We start from the raw sequence: 11,591 nt of genomic DNA, 5'->3' as shown, positions 1-11,591 counted from the left end.
TCGGGGCAGCACCATCTGTGGACAAGAAGGCAGAGAACAGAGCGGCCAGGACGAGGGACAGGAGCCTGGGTCAGGACCCACGGCCAGCATGGGAGGAACAGCCTTCACAGACCCCATGGGAGGGGCTGACTCTGCTTCTCAGCCCACGTGGGTTCATCACCCTCAGAGGGTCTAGTCGGCCAACGCCAGTGCGTGTGGGTCCAGCAGTGCAACTTGCCCCAGGCCCAGCCCTGTGAGGCCCCCCCTGCGCTGAGGCCCCCCCACACTAAGGCCATCCCTGCACTGAGGCCCTGGCCCTGCACTAAGGCCCCCTTCACTGCACTAGGGCCCCCCTCACTTCACTAAGGCCCCCCTCACTGCACTAAGGCCCCAGCCCTACACTGAGGGCCCCCCTGCACTGAGGCCCCCCTGCACTAAGGCCGCAGCCTACCCCCCGCCCCCCCGAGTCCCCCACCTGCAGCCATGTCTTCTCCAACCCCTCCCAGCCAATGTGTGCGGGCTGGGCTTCTCACGGCTGCAGGTTTGAAAGACACTGGCAGAATGATACCTAAAAAGGCAGGGCATTGCTGGAGAGGCCCCCGGAGCCAGCCCAGATCATCCTGAGACCGCAGGTACTGTCGCAGGGTGCCCACCAAGGGTGTCTCATGCCTCCCCGGGTTCTGTTAGCAGAGCCTCATCCTGACGGGAGGGGCCTTACCCCTCTACGCCCCCGGGAAGACGGTGGACAGAGGCAGCCTCGGAAGGCCCCAGCAGAGACAAACACAAGCGAAAGTCGCCACGGAAACAGCACAACGTCTGAGATAAAACTGCACTGATGGGCTTAACTCCAGATAAAGGCAAGAGAGCCCGGAGGGAGAGGGACTGGAATCATCCCACCACGCAACAGAAGGCAAAATAAAGGAGGGTCAATGCCCAACCCCCGGGTACCACTCAGAAAAAATACTGAGGGGCTTGTCCAACAAGGCGCCTTGAGCCGAAGGGGAGTGAGCACACGGGCAGAGACGAGCCCGTGGCTCTGGAGCGAGGGGGTGCCTTTCCGAGGCAGCCGCAGGGGGCCCCCATCCTGCCCAACTCTGCTGTCTCCAGCCCTCTCCCGGTGTGTCTCCAGCAAATCCTGAGCCTCCCCTCCCCCGAGCCCCCCAAACTCCTCCCAGCATCCGCTTCCGGGAACCTGGCCTGGGAGCTGCCTTGCGTTGCCGAGTTTATAGGCGTGACACACACTTGGAGTCACACTGCCGTGAGGCTCTGAACTGTGTGAAACGGCAACAGACAGAGGCTTAAGGCTCGTCGTGAATGACTGCCGACAGAGTCGCCCGCGAGGCACAGCAGGAAGGCCAACAGAGATAAATGAGAAGGCGAGGGGTCCAGTACCCCCGGGCCGCGCAATAAAAGCGATGAAACGGCTTCCGGTGGTTAAGCGGCGCCCTGTTTTGGTTGCACGAGACTCCTTTCAAAAACTAAAGAAAAATTAGCAGAAATAAAGAGCCTGGCACTGCCCAAACCCGGGAAGTTGTGGCGGCCGCTGTGAGTGATTCCTGCTGGCTGGGGGCGGGAGCCCGGGTCCAAAGCAAGGAGCTGGAAGCGGGTGGCGAGTGTGGTCGTGGGGGAGGCGAGGCCTGCGGCCCCCAGTCGCTGCCCAGCCTCTCCGCCGACCCCCGAGCCCCGTCAGGTGCGCCCGCGGCGGCCGAGGGCCCGGCAGCCAGAGACCGCAGCCTCTCGGGAGTGGGCCCGGCCCGCGCGCCGAGCGGGAGCAGCCCCGGTGGGCGGCACACGCGCGCCACCCCCGCGGGCCAGGGACACGCTGAGGGCAGGGGCCGGTGCCAAGCCCCGCCCCGGCGGCTCCACGCAGGCCGAGGCCGCCCCCTGGGGGCCCCGCGACGCGGGACCCTTGGCCCGGCCCGCGCTCCCGGGCGCAGGGCCCTCCCCGAGTCCACCCCACGGGGGCAGCAGCTGCGTCTGCTCCTGACCCGCAGGGGCTCGGCCGGGGCTCTCCCCGCCCTCCTACCCGAGCAGGGCGCGGCAGACCAGGGGTGGGGGGGGGGGGGGGGGGGGGGGGGGGGGGGGGGGGGGGGGGGGGGTCCCGCAGGCGACGCCCTGGGAGTGGGGGGGCCAGGGCGCCTCTGGGGACTGCGGCCAGAGCGCAGAGATCGCAGGGTCTCCCCGCCTGCTACCTGCCCCCCTCTCCAGCTCCAGCTCCTGCCCCGGGCCCCCAAAACCCCTCCAAGGCAGAAGGGCTCAGCCGTGGCCTCAGGCTGGGTTGGCAGTCTGCCCACCTGGACCCCAGGGAGCCGGCAGCGCCAGTGGACCCTCCACTGAGGTCAGGGGACGTAGCTGCCGCAGCCAGATGTGCGGTGTGTGGGCCCCAAACCCCCCACCAACCCCCACAGGGGGGCCTGAGGGCAAGCAGAGCCCCAGGAAAGTCAGGCCCCCACGTCCTGTGTGGAGGGAGCGCCCACCTTTCCTTGCCACACACTTGGCAAGGAGAGGGACCTGGCCCAGCAGAGCTGCCCCAGGTCCCACCCCAGGTCCCTGGGGTGCACAGTCCCCCCAGGGCTCACACGTCCCTGAGTCCCGGGGACCCTCGGGAGGGTGGTCTGCTCCCTGGAGTGTCGCCCAGGGTGGGCACGGGAGGAGAAAGGGAGGAGGCGGCGCCAGGGGTCCCGGCTCCCGCTTCCCTCTGTGTGCTCCGCTCCCCTCCTCTCCTAGAGTAAGCGTCTCAGGGGTCTCGCTCGTGGCTTACTTGGGCTTGAAGGACGCACATGCCCTCCTCCTCTATGTCCCCTGCAGCTAGCCGGGGCTCCAGGCGGGGCTCGTGCTGGGATGGGAGTGAGAAGCCCCAGGAAACAGGCAGGCAGACTCAGCTACTTGGTGAGCAGACGTGTCCTCTCGAGAGTGGCTGGCAGAGGCCGTCTTCTGTGCTTCACAGGTGCTGCACGTTCACAGAGTGAGGGCTTGTGGGCACCCTGAACCAGCACCTCTGTCGGGGCCGCTGGCCAGCAGCATCTGCCCACTGTGTGTGTCGCGTTTCCATCATGCTTGCGAGCGTGCCTGCTTCATCCTTGTTACACTGGTCACGGTGCTCTGGGACCGTGATCTTTGCTGTCTCTATTTTAATTGTTTATAATAGTAACATAATTCAGTTACAAACTGCATCCGAACAGAGGCAACCTCAGTCCACAAACTGCGTATGCTCTGACTCCCCCCCGGCCATTCCCTCCTCTGTCCCCCTCCCTGGGCTTCCCTTTCCCCTGAGACTAAACAATATTGAAACCGGGCCAATCAGCCAGCCCGAAAAACCTCCACGTGCTTGAGTGAAGGGGAGTCACAGCTCTCCACTTCACGTCGGAACTTGGACACGGAGAGGCTCAGTGGGGAAGGCACGTGGGAACCTGAGACGTGGTGAGAATGAGGCGTCCTGCCCCAGAGGGGTAGCCGGGCTGCGAGCACAGAGGCAACTGACGGCGCTGCGCGTCTGGAAGAGGGCGCGGCGGGCTGGACAGGTCGGACCAGCCACAACGTTCCCTCTGTTGCTGTTCCATCGCCAAGCCTTTGCACCCTCATGGACGGCAGCACCTTTGACCAAAGCCTAATCTCAAGAAGGCCCCAGCTCTCCTCGAGTCTGCGAGAGCTGAGAGAAGCGAGGAAGCTGCAGGAGGGAAGTGTGAAGCAGCAGAAGCTGGTTCACGAGGTGGAAGGAAAGAAGCGTCTCCCTGACAGAGAAGGGCAAGGCAAGCAGCGAGCGCAGCCACAGGGACCGCAGCGGGTTCTCCAGAAGCTCCAGCTGAGACCTCGGGAGGGCGGCACGTGAACGACAGGTTTTAATGTGGCGTAAACAGCCTTCCACTGGAGGCAGACGCCATCTAGGACTCTCACAGTGAGGAGAAGACAAGGCCTGGCTTCAGCCTTCAAAGGACAGGCGGACTCTCGTTAGGGGTCAATACGGCCCGTGGCGTGGAGCTGAAGCCAGCGCTCATTTGCCGCCTGGAAGCCCTAGGGGCTCCAGGGTCACGGAAAGCCCCCTGCGCCTGCGCTCGGCAGGCAGAGCAGCAGAGGCTGGAGAGGTCGGGCTCCAGCCGCGGGGGAAGCCCTCCTGCGGGTCAACGGCTACCGCGGTTCCCCTTGCTGCAGAGAAAGCGCTGGTGAAAGAAGTCCGTCAGGGAGGCGATGCTGACTGTCGTCCAGCTCTAAAACCCCAGTCTTCGGCAAGAACCACCCTGATCCGTAGGCAGCCAGCAACATCAAGGCCAGACCCTCCACCCGCAGAGCAGGCTCAGACGCCGGTTAGCATTTTTAGCAAAAAAAGTGCTTTTTAATTAAGGTGGGTACATTTTTTTTAGACACAATGTTATTGCACACTTACTAGACAACACTATGGTGTACACACACTTTTTATTTGCACTAGGAAACCACAAAACTCATGTGATTCAGTTTATCGCAGTCTGGAACTGAACCCCCAATATCTCCAAGACTACACCCCAAATCCCATTTTGTTTTATGTAGAGGTAAGCATACCGCATGATAACCCAGAGAAGAGACTTCAGCAGATGCCCCAGCGGCGTCCGGGAGCAGACGGCGGAAGCAGTTCTGAGCCCTTGTTCCCGGGAGTCAGGGTTATTCGTGTGCCTTTCATAGTGAAAAGGGACGGAGCGGTTCAGATTGCACACACCGAACGCATGGTTCTTGTGAGGGCCCTCAGAGACTGGAAAATCTGGATGATAATTCCTGGAAAAGCCATCTGTCCCGCCCAGTCCACTCAAGGCCACGTGGCAGGGGGACCCCATACTCACCAGCCCGGTTCTGACCAGAGCTGTTAGACTTTCTAGAAACCAATGCCAGACTGCCTGGCTGATGAGAACATGTGGACTATGAAACAGACGTGTTCCTAATTGTCGATGAAAATTAATCCATAGTTAACCAAGAAAGAAAGAGAAAACGTCATTCTAGCCAAGCTCAGGATTATAACCCCAGAGACAGACCTTCGGGAAGCTCTGAGGACGGTTCCGATGTTAGAAGGGAAAGCTCACGTACATCCGCTTTTGAGACAGAGCTGCGCATCCTATCACCCGTTAGTGAGTTTACACATCCAGGTCCACACACATGAAGTGAGTCAGGGTCCTCATGGCCCACCGGCCCAGGAAGGAAGGCTCTTCTGAGGAGGGCGAGCTGCTGCAGCTGCTCTGCACACACTAAGAGGGCGGGCCCAGACAGAAAGCCTGTCCTCTAATCTTCCAGCGGCCGGTGGGGCCCAGCCGCCCACCAGCTCCCTGCAGGGCAGGTCCTGAGACAGGAGATCCCCCAGATCACCCTCCCCAGCCCTCATCTATGGGAGGATCACCCACACTCTCCACCACACCCGCCCTCAGGAGGGGCACAGACACTCCTGGTCACCAGCTAGCCAAGCCCCCTGCCTGCGTGTGGCCCTCCGAACCTGCCCACACAGCCTGAGGAGAGGGGGCTTTGTGTGCCCCTTGCTGTGTCCTGTGGCCTCTCCCTAGAGGGCAAGAAACCAAGGAACTGTTCACACCTTGAATCCCCCAACTTCGGATGAATTAACAGTAATTACGTTTAAAACGTGTCTGCGTTTAGGCCTCTCTGAGGCTTTCTAGACAAAAGCAGCTGTTGATTGCTCCGCGATATTTGACTGGGCTCAACCTGGTGGCTTTCTGCACAGGGGCGGGTGCAGGCTGTCCTGGGAGTGAGTCCCCGACTCCCTGGGGTTCTAACTGGGGTCTGCGGCCTGAGGCTGCCCTGGCCTCGCACTAGAGAGCCCTCATGCCTCCGTCCCGGTGGGCGAAGTGCACCGGCTCTCCTCCTGTTCCTGAAGCAGTTCTGAATGAATTATTAAGTAATTAGCTGAAATTTAATTATCATGAGGGCTTACCTCTTTGTTGAGTGGTAAAAAAATGCCCCTGCCAGGCAGGTTTGATCCCTGGGTCGGGAAGATCCCCTAGAGGAGGAAACGGCGACTCACTCCAGTATTCTTGCTGAGAGAATCCCATGAACAGAGGAGCCTGCAGGTTTCAATCCATAGGGTCGCAAGAGTCAGATGCAACTAAAAACAATATTATTCATGAAAATTAATGCTGGTGATGCTGACAATGGGTGGAGTTTGTTGGGTTTTAAGGAACCTGCTGACTGAACAGTGAACAGTTAAGTAACAGCAGTGCCTTCTGGAATTCCAGCTGAGTTATTTCAAATCCTAAAAGTTGATGCTGTTAAAATGCTGCATTCAACATGCCAGCAAATTTGGAAAACTCAGCAGTGGCCACAGGACTGGAAAAGGTCAGTTTTCATCACATTCCCAAAGAAGAGCAATGCCAAAGAATGTTCAAACTACCGCACAATTGCACTCATTTCACACGCTAGCAAAGCAATGCTCAAAATCCTTCAATCTAGGCTTGAGCAGTATGTGAACCAAGAACTTCAAGATGTACAAGCTGGGTTTAGAAAAGGCAGAGGAACCAGAGAGCCTATTGCCAATATCCACTGGATCAGAGAGAAAGCAAGGGAATTCCAGAAAAACATCTATTTCTGCGTCATTGACTACACTAAAGCCTTTCACTGTGTGGGTCACAGCAAACTGTGAAAAAATTCTTAAAGAGATGGGAATACCAGACCTCCTTACCTGCCTCCTGAGAAACCTGTATGTGGGTCACAAAGCAATAGTTAGAATCAGATATAGAACAACACACTGGTTCAAAATAGGAAAAGGAGTGCATGAAGGCTGTATGCCATCACTCTGCTTATTTAACGTATATGCAGGGTACATCATGCAAAATTCCAAGCTGGACGAAGCACAAGCTGGAATCAAGATTGCCTGGAGAAATAGCAATAACCTCAGTTATGCAGATGACACCACCCTTATGGCAGAAAGTGAGGAGGAATAGTGGAACTCACCTTGATGAGGTTGAAAGAAGAGAATGAAAAAGCTGGCTTAAAACTCAACATTCAAAAAACTAAGATGATGGCATCCAGTCCCATTATTCATGGGAGATAGAAGGGGGGCGGGGGAGGGAAACAGTGGCAGACTATTTTTCTGGGCTCCAGAATCACTGCAGATGGTGACTGCAGCCATGAAATTAAAAGACGCTTGCTCCTTGGAAAAAAGCTATGACCAACCTAGACAGCATACTAAAAAGCAGAGACATTACTTTGCCAACAAAGGTCCATCTTAAGGCTATGATTTTTCCAGTTGTCATGTATGGAAGTGAGAGTTGGACTATAAAGAAAGTTGAGTGCCAAAGAATGGATGCTTTTGAACTGTGGTGTTGGAGAGGACTCTTGAGAGTTCCTTGGACTGTAAGGAGATCTAACCAGTCCATCCTATAGGAAATAAACCCTGAATATTCATTGGAAGGACTGATACTGAAGCTGAAGCTGCAATACTTTGGCCACCTGTTGCAAAGAACTGACTCATTGGAAAAAGACCCTGATCCTGGGAAAGATTGAGGACAGGAGGAGAAGGGGACGACAGAGGATGAGATGGTTGGAGGGCATCACCGACTTAAGGGACATGGGTTTGGGTGGACTCCGGGAGTTGGCGGTGGACAGGGAGGCCTGGTGTGCTGCAGTCCATGGGATCGCAGAGTCAGACACGACTGAACAAGGACCTTCCCGGCATCACAGAGTTGCGCTTTCCGCTGGCGGCCACACGAGGGCGCGCAGGACCGCGCGGCGGCCGGGCTCGGGGGGCGGCCGAGCTGGGGGAGGGGCCTGCGCTGGGGGAGGGGCTGGCGCCGGGGGCAGGAGGCGGGGGTGGGGCCGCCGGGCTTGGGGAGGGGCCGTAGTGCAGCCGAGAGCCCGCGGATGCGGAGGAGCTGGGCGCGGATGGATCCCTGCCCTCCGTGATGCTGCGTCCCCCCAACCCCGCTGGAGGGCCCTGGGGTCCCCGCGCTCTCGGCTACGGTCCTCCTGTGCGGTCACACCCGAGGGGACACTCCTCTTGGCCGGTTCCCAGGGCGAGGGGCTCTGAAGGCCCAGGGTATGTAAGGGAACCACAGCCCCTTCTCTGCATTCCCCGGGCGGCGGCCACGGGAAGGGCAGAGCAGAGGTCCCGGTGCGGCCGCAGGGCGGGGGGCACACGCGTCTCTGTGGGTCCAGCATGCCCAGGACTGTGGCGACAGCGCGGGCCAGTAGTGTCGGGGTGGGCAAGGTCACTGCGGGCCTGGAGGCCGGGATGACTATCGGGAGACCCCAGAAGCCGGGCGCCAATGTGAGCCCCTTGCCCTGGAGGGGGTGGTCCAGAGGCAGCGGCCGCAGACCCTCGGGACCAAGGGTGACTGGGCCTCGAGCCCCTAAGTCAGGTGCCCAGAGGGAAGCTCGTTGAATTCGCAGGGACGGTGGCCAGCCCTGAAGTTCTCTGCTGCGGCCCTGTCCGGTCTGAGCCATCCAGGGACAGATTTGCATCTCAGAAACAATTTCAGTTTATCTAGAAGCTGGAAATGGTGCGGTGACCAGCACTTCAGTGGGGGCTGCCCCAGGGGAGGCCACAGGTCTGAAGACAGAGGGGACCGCTATGGGCACCACAGCCCCTCAACAGCTGCTTCCTGGGGAGGGGGGCGGTGCGTCCTGCGCTAGGAGAGGGGTCTCCCCAGTGTAGACAGAACTCTGAGAGTGGGAGGGTGGGTCCTGCCCTTGGAGTGAAGTCTCCCCAGTGTAGACAGAACTGGGAGTGTGGGAGGGCGGGTCCTGCCCTAGGAGAGGGGTCTCCCCAGTGTAGACAGAACTCTGAGGGTGGAAGGGCGGGTCCTGCCCTAGGAGTGAGGTCTCCCCAGTGTAGACAGAACCCTGGAGTTGTGTCCTGTTCCAGTGGTTGGTGTATCAGAGATGGCGGGGGCCTGGCCGCGGTGCTCTGGCCGGCTCTGCTCAGCTGTGTGAGTGTCAAGCCTCGGGTCCGGTGCCGTGTGGCCATGCACGTGGCCTGGAGCCTTCCGCGCTCTGGTGTCATATAGGGCCCCTTTGGGCAGGATGCTGACGGCGAAGCCCACCCCTGTCCCTCCGTCCAGGCAGCCCCTCGGTGGGGACCCCTCCCCATCCTTCCCCCTCACCTGGAGTCAGCCTGAGATCTAATCTCCCAGATCCACCCTGGCCCTGTGGACAGAGGGCCCTGCAGAGAGTCTGGCCACCTACCCTTCCTTATGAGGCAAGCCTTCCCAAACTTCCCATCCAACCGGGGAGCCAAGTCTCGGACCCCAGGGCCCTGGGGCCAGTCTGTGTGAGGGGAGGGACAGGGTGACCCCGCCCAGCTGTCCACGGTCATCCCTTGATGCCTGGGACCCACATGGCCCAACACCCCTGCCCCTTAGAACTGGATCCTGGGCCATGAAGATGGGAATCCAGGGTGTAGACACAGGGAACCTCGAGCGGATGGCGCTTCTTAAAAAGTGCTATGGATGAAGATGTCCCGGGAACCATGAACAAAATCTGGTAAAATGCTGGGTGGTCCGCTGCCCCTCACTTGGGGAAGGTGGCCTCCTCAGCTCCTGGGGTGGGGGGGCTCTCCAACCACACCCAGGGGGGCTTTCATCTTCCCTGGGTGGGAGGCTCTCCAGCCACACCCGGAGGGGCTTTCATCTTCCTGAGGAGGTGGTGCTGGTCTCCCCACCCTCCGCAGCTTGTGCTGAACCGGCCTGAGCGTCATGTCCAGAGATCTAATGGCACCGCAGGAAAGGGCCACTGGGGGACCAGGACCCCGGGGGTTGGCTGGCCGCTGTGCCCCACCACCCTCCCCTGCACACCCCAGCTCAGCGGGAGACCATGTGTCTGCTGCCTCTTAACTTTTTTTATTAGAGTGTGACACGTACAGAGCGCCTGGGACACACACGGTCAGCTCGGGGGATGGTCATGGCGTGAGCTCCCCCGACACCAGGACTCACCGTGGAGACGGAACACGCAAGCAGGGCAGCCGGGGTGGGGGTCGCTGCTCGCCGGGCGCCCGGGCAGCCCCCATGGAGGGGGGCCCCAGGGGAGCGACAGGAGGCACCGCCCTTCATACCCACGGGGAGCGGTCGGGGCTGAGCGTGCACAGGTGCCTTATCCAGAGGATGCAGACGGCCAGCGAGACCCAGACTCAGGCCTCTTCGGAGGGTCGAAGCAGAAGCCCTCGGGCCAGCAGATGCCCCGGCCCTGGGCAGCGAGACCCAGACCCAGGCCTCTTCGGAGGCTCAAAGCAGAAGCCTTCATCCCCGGGTGGCGGGGGCGCAGCACCTGGATGCCCAGGGCCCTGGCTGCTTCCGCTTCTTGGACGAGCCCCAGGGCGCCGGGCCGTTGCCTCAAGGGCCCCTGGCCTTGCGCCTGGAACTCTTGCTTTGGATGATGCTAAAGACAGAGAAGGGGAGTGTGATGGAGCCCTTGCCCCGGGGTGCCCAGCCGCCCGCGTCGGCCCCCGGGGAGGTGCTCACGGCCCGTGGCAGGGGGCCCACCGCCGCCAGCCACCTGCCCTTTGTCTTCAGGGCCACTGGCAGAGGAGGCAACCACTCTGCCCTCATAGGCGAACATGAACGGGAAGGTGAGGGAGCCATACACCAGGTCGAACGCATCGGCGTCTTCCAGGAGCACGTCAGCCAAGGAGGAGGGAAAGGTGACCAAGCCCTCCCCGCTGTCCATGAGGCCGACGATGTAGGTCATGGGCCGTGGGCTGCCTCTGACCGGGACGAGCCTGGTGCTGCCGGACAGGGCGCCCCAGTCGGCATTCTCAACCTCGCCCTTCGTCCCCGTCCTCGTCAGGTTCAGAGACGCAGCCGAGCCCTTTGTAGATGAAGCCTGTGGTTGCCTTCGCGCCGCTGAGGAGGAGCCCCTTGCCGTGGAAGACGGGGGTTTTGATGTTCACCGGGAAGCGTCTGCCCTTGGACGTGGCCTTGGACCTAGCGGGCAGGTGGAGGGAGCCCCTGCCGGTGACGTGCTGGCCGCCTGCGGGCTCAGCTGCCAGCCCCCGGGCCCTGCGCCCGAGGGAGAAGGGAATGGTGATGACCTCCTCGGCCCGGCCACAGAAGTCCCTGCCCTCGGCGATGGGGCTCCTGATGAAGTCGGCCACGTACAGGGGAACGGCGATGGCGTCGGGAGTGCAGCCCGCGGACGGTCGACCAGCAGCCCGCAGCCCAGCGTGCGCAGCTGCCTGCCGGCGGGGGTCGGGCTCCTCTTCGCGGCTGGAGCACAGAGCGAACCTGCCCTTGACGCTGCCGGTGCTCCTGACCTCGGGCCCTCAGGCGGGGTCAGGCGGCTGCTGGAAGAAGCAGAGCCCCGGAGCGCAGGCCTCACCGCGCTCGCCGAAGTAGACCTCGGGGCCCTGGTCGGAGCCGGGACCCTCCGCGTAGCACTTGTGCGCGATGAACCGAACCAGCTTGCCCAGGAAGAGCCGCACGTTCAGCAAGCTGACGCGGCACTCGGCCCCGCCGGGCGGGCACAGCCGGCACTGCTGGCCCCAGACCCGCATCTTGACCAGCCCGTGCCGGCCGGCCTCGTCCCACCACAGGTGGAAGAGCACGTGCACGTGGGCCGAGGCCCAGCCCCACTGGCAGCGGCCACACTGGAGCCTGCGGAGGAGAGAGGCTGGTGGGCGAGGGCTCGGCCCGAGCCTGCCCTACGCGCCCCCG

Source organism: Capra hircus, unplaced genomic scaffold (genome assembly GCF_001704415.2).
Source record: "Capra hircus breed San Clemente unplaced genomic scaffold, ASM170441v1, whole genome shotgun sequence".
Classification (NCBI taxonomy): domain Eukaryota; kingdom Metazoa; phylum Chordata; class Mammalia; order Artiodactyla; family Bovidae; genus Capra; species Capra hircus.
Note: the sequence above shows the minus strand (reverse complement) of the source record.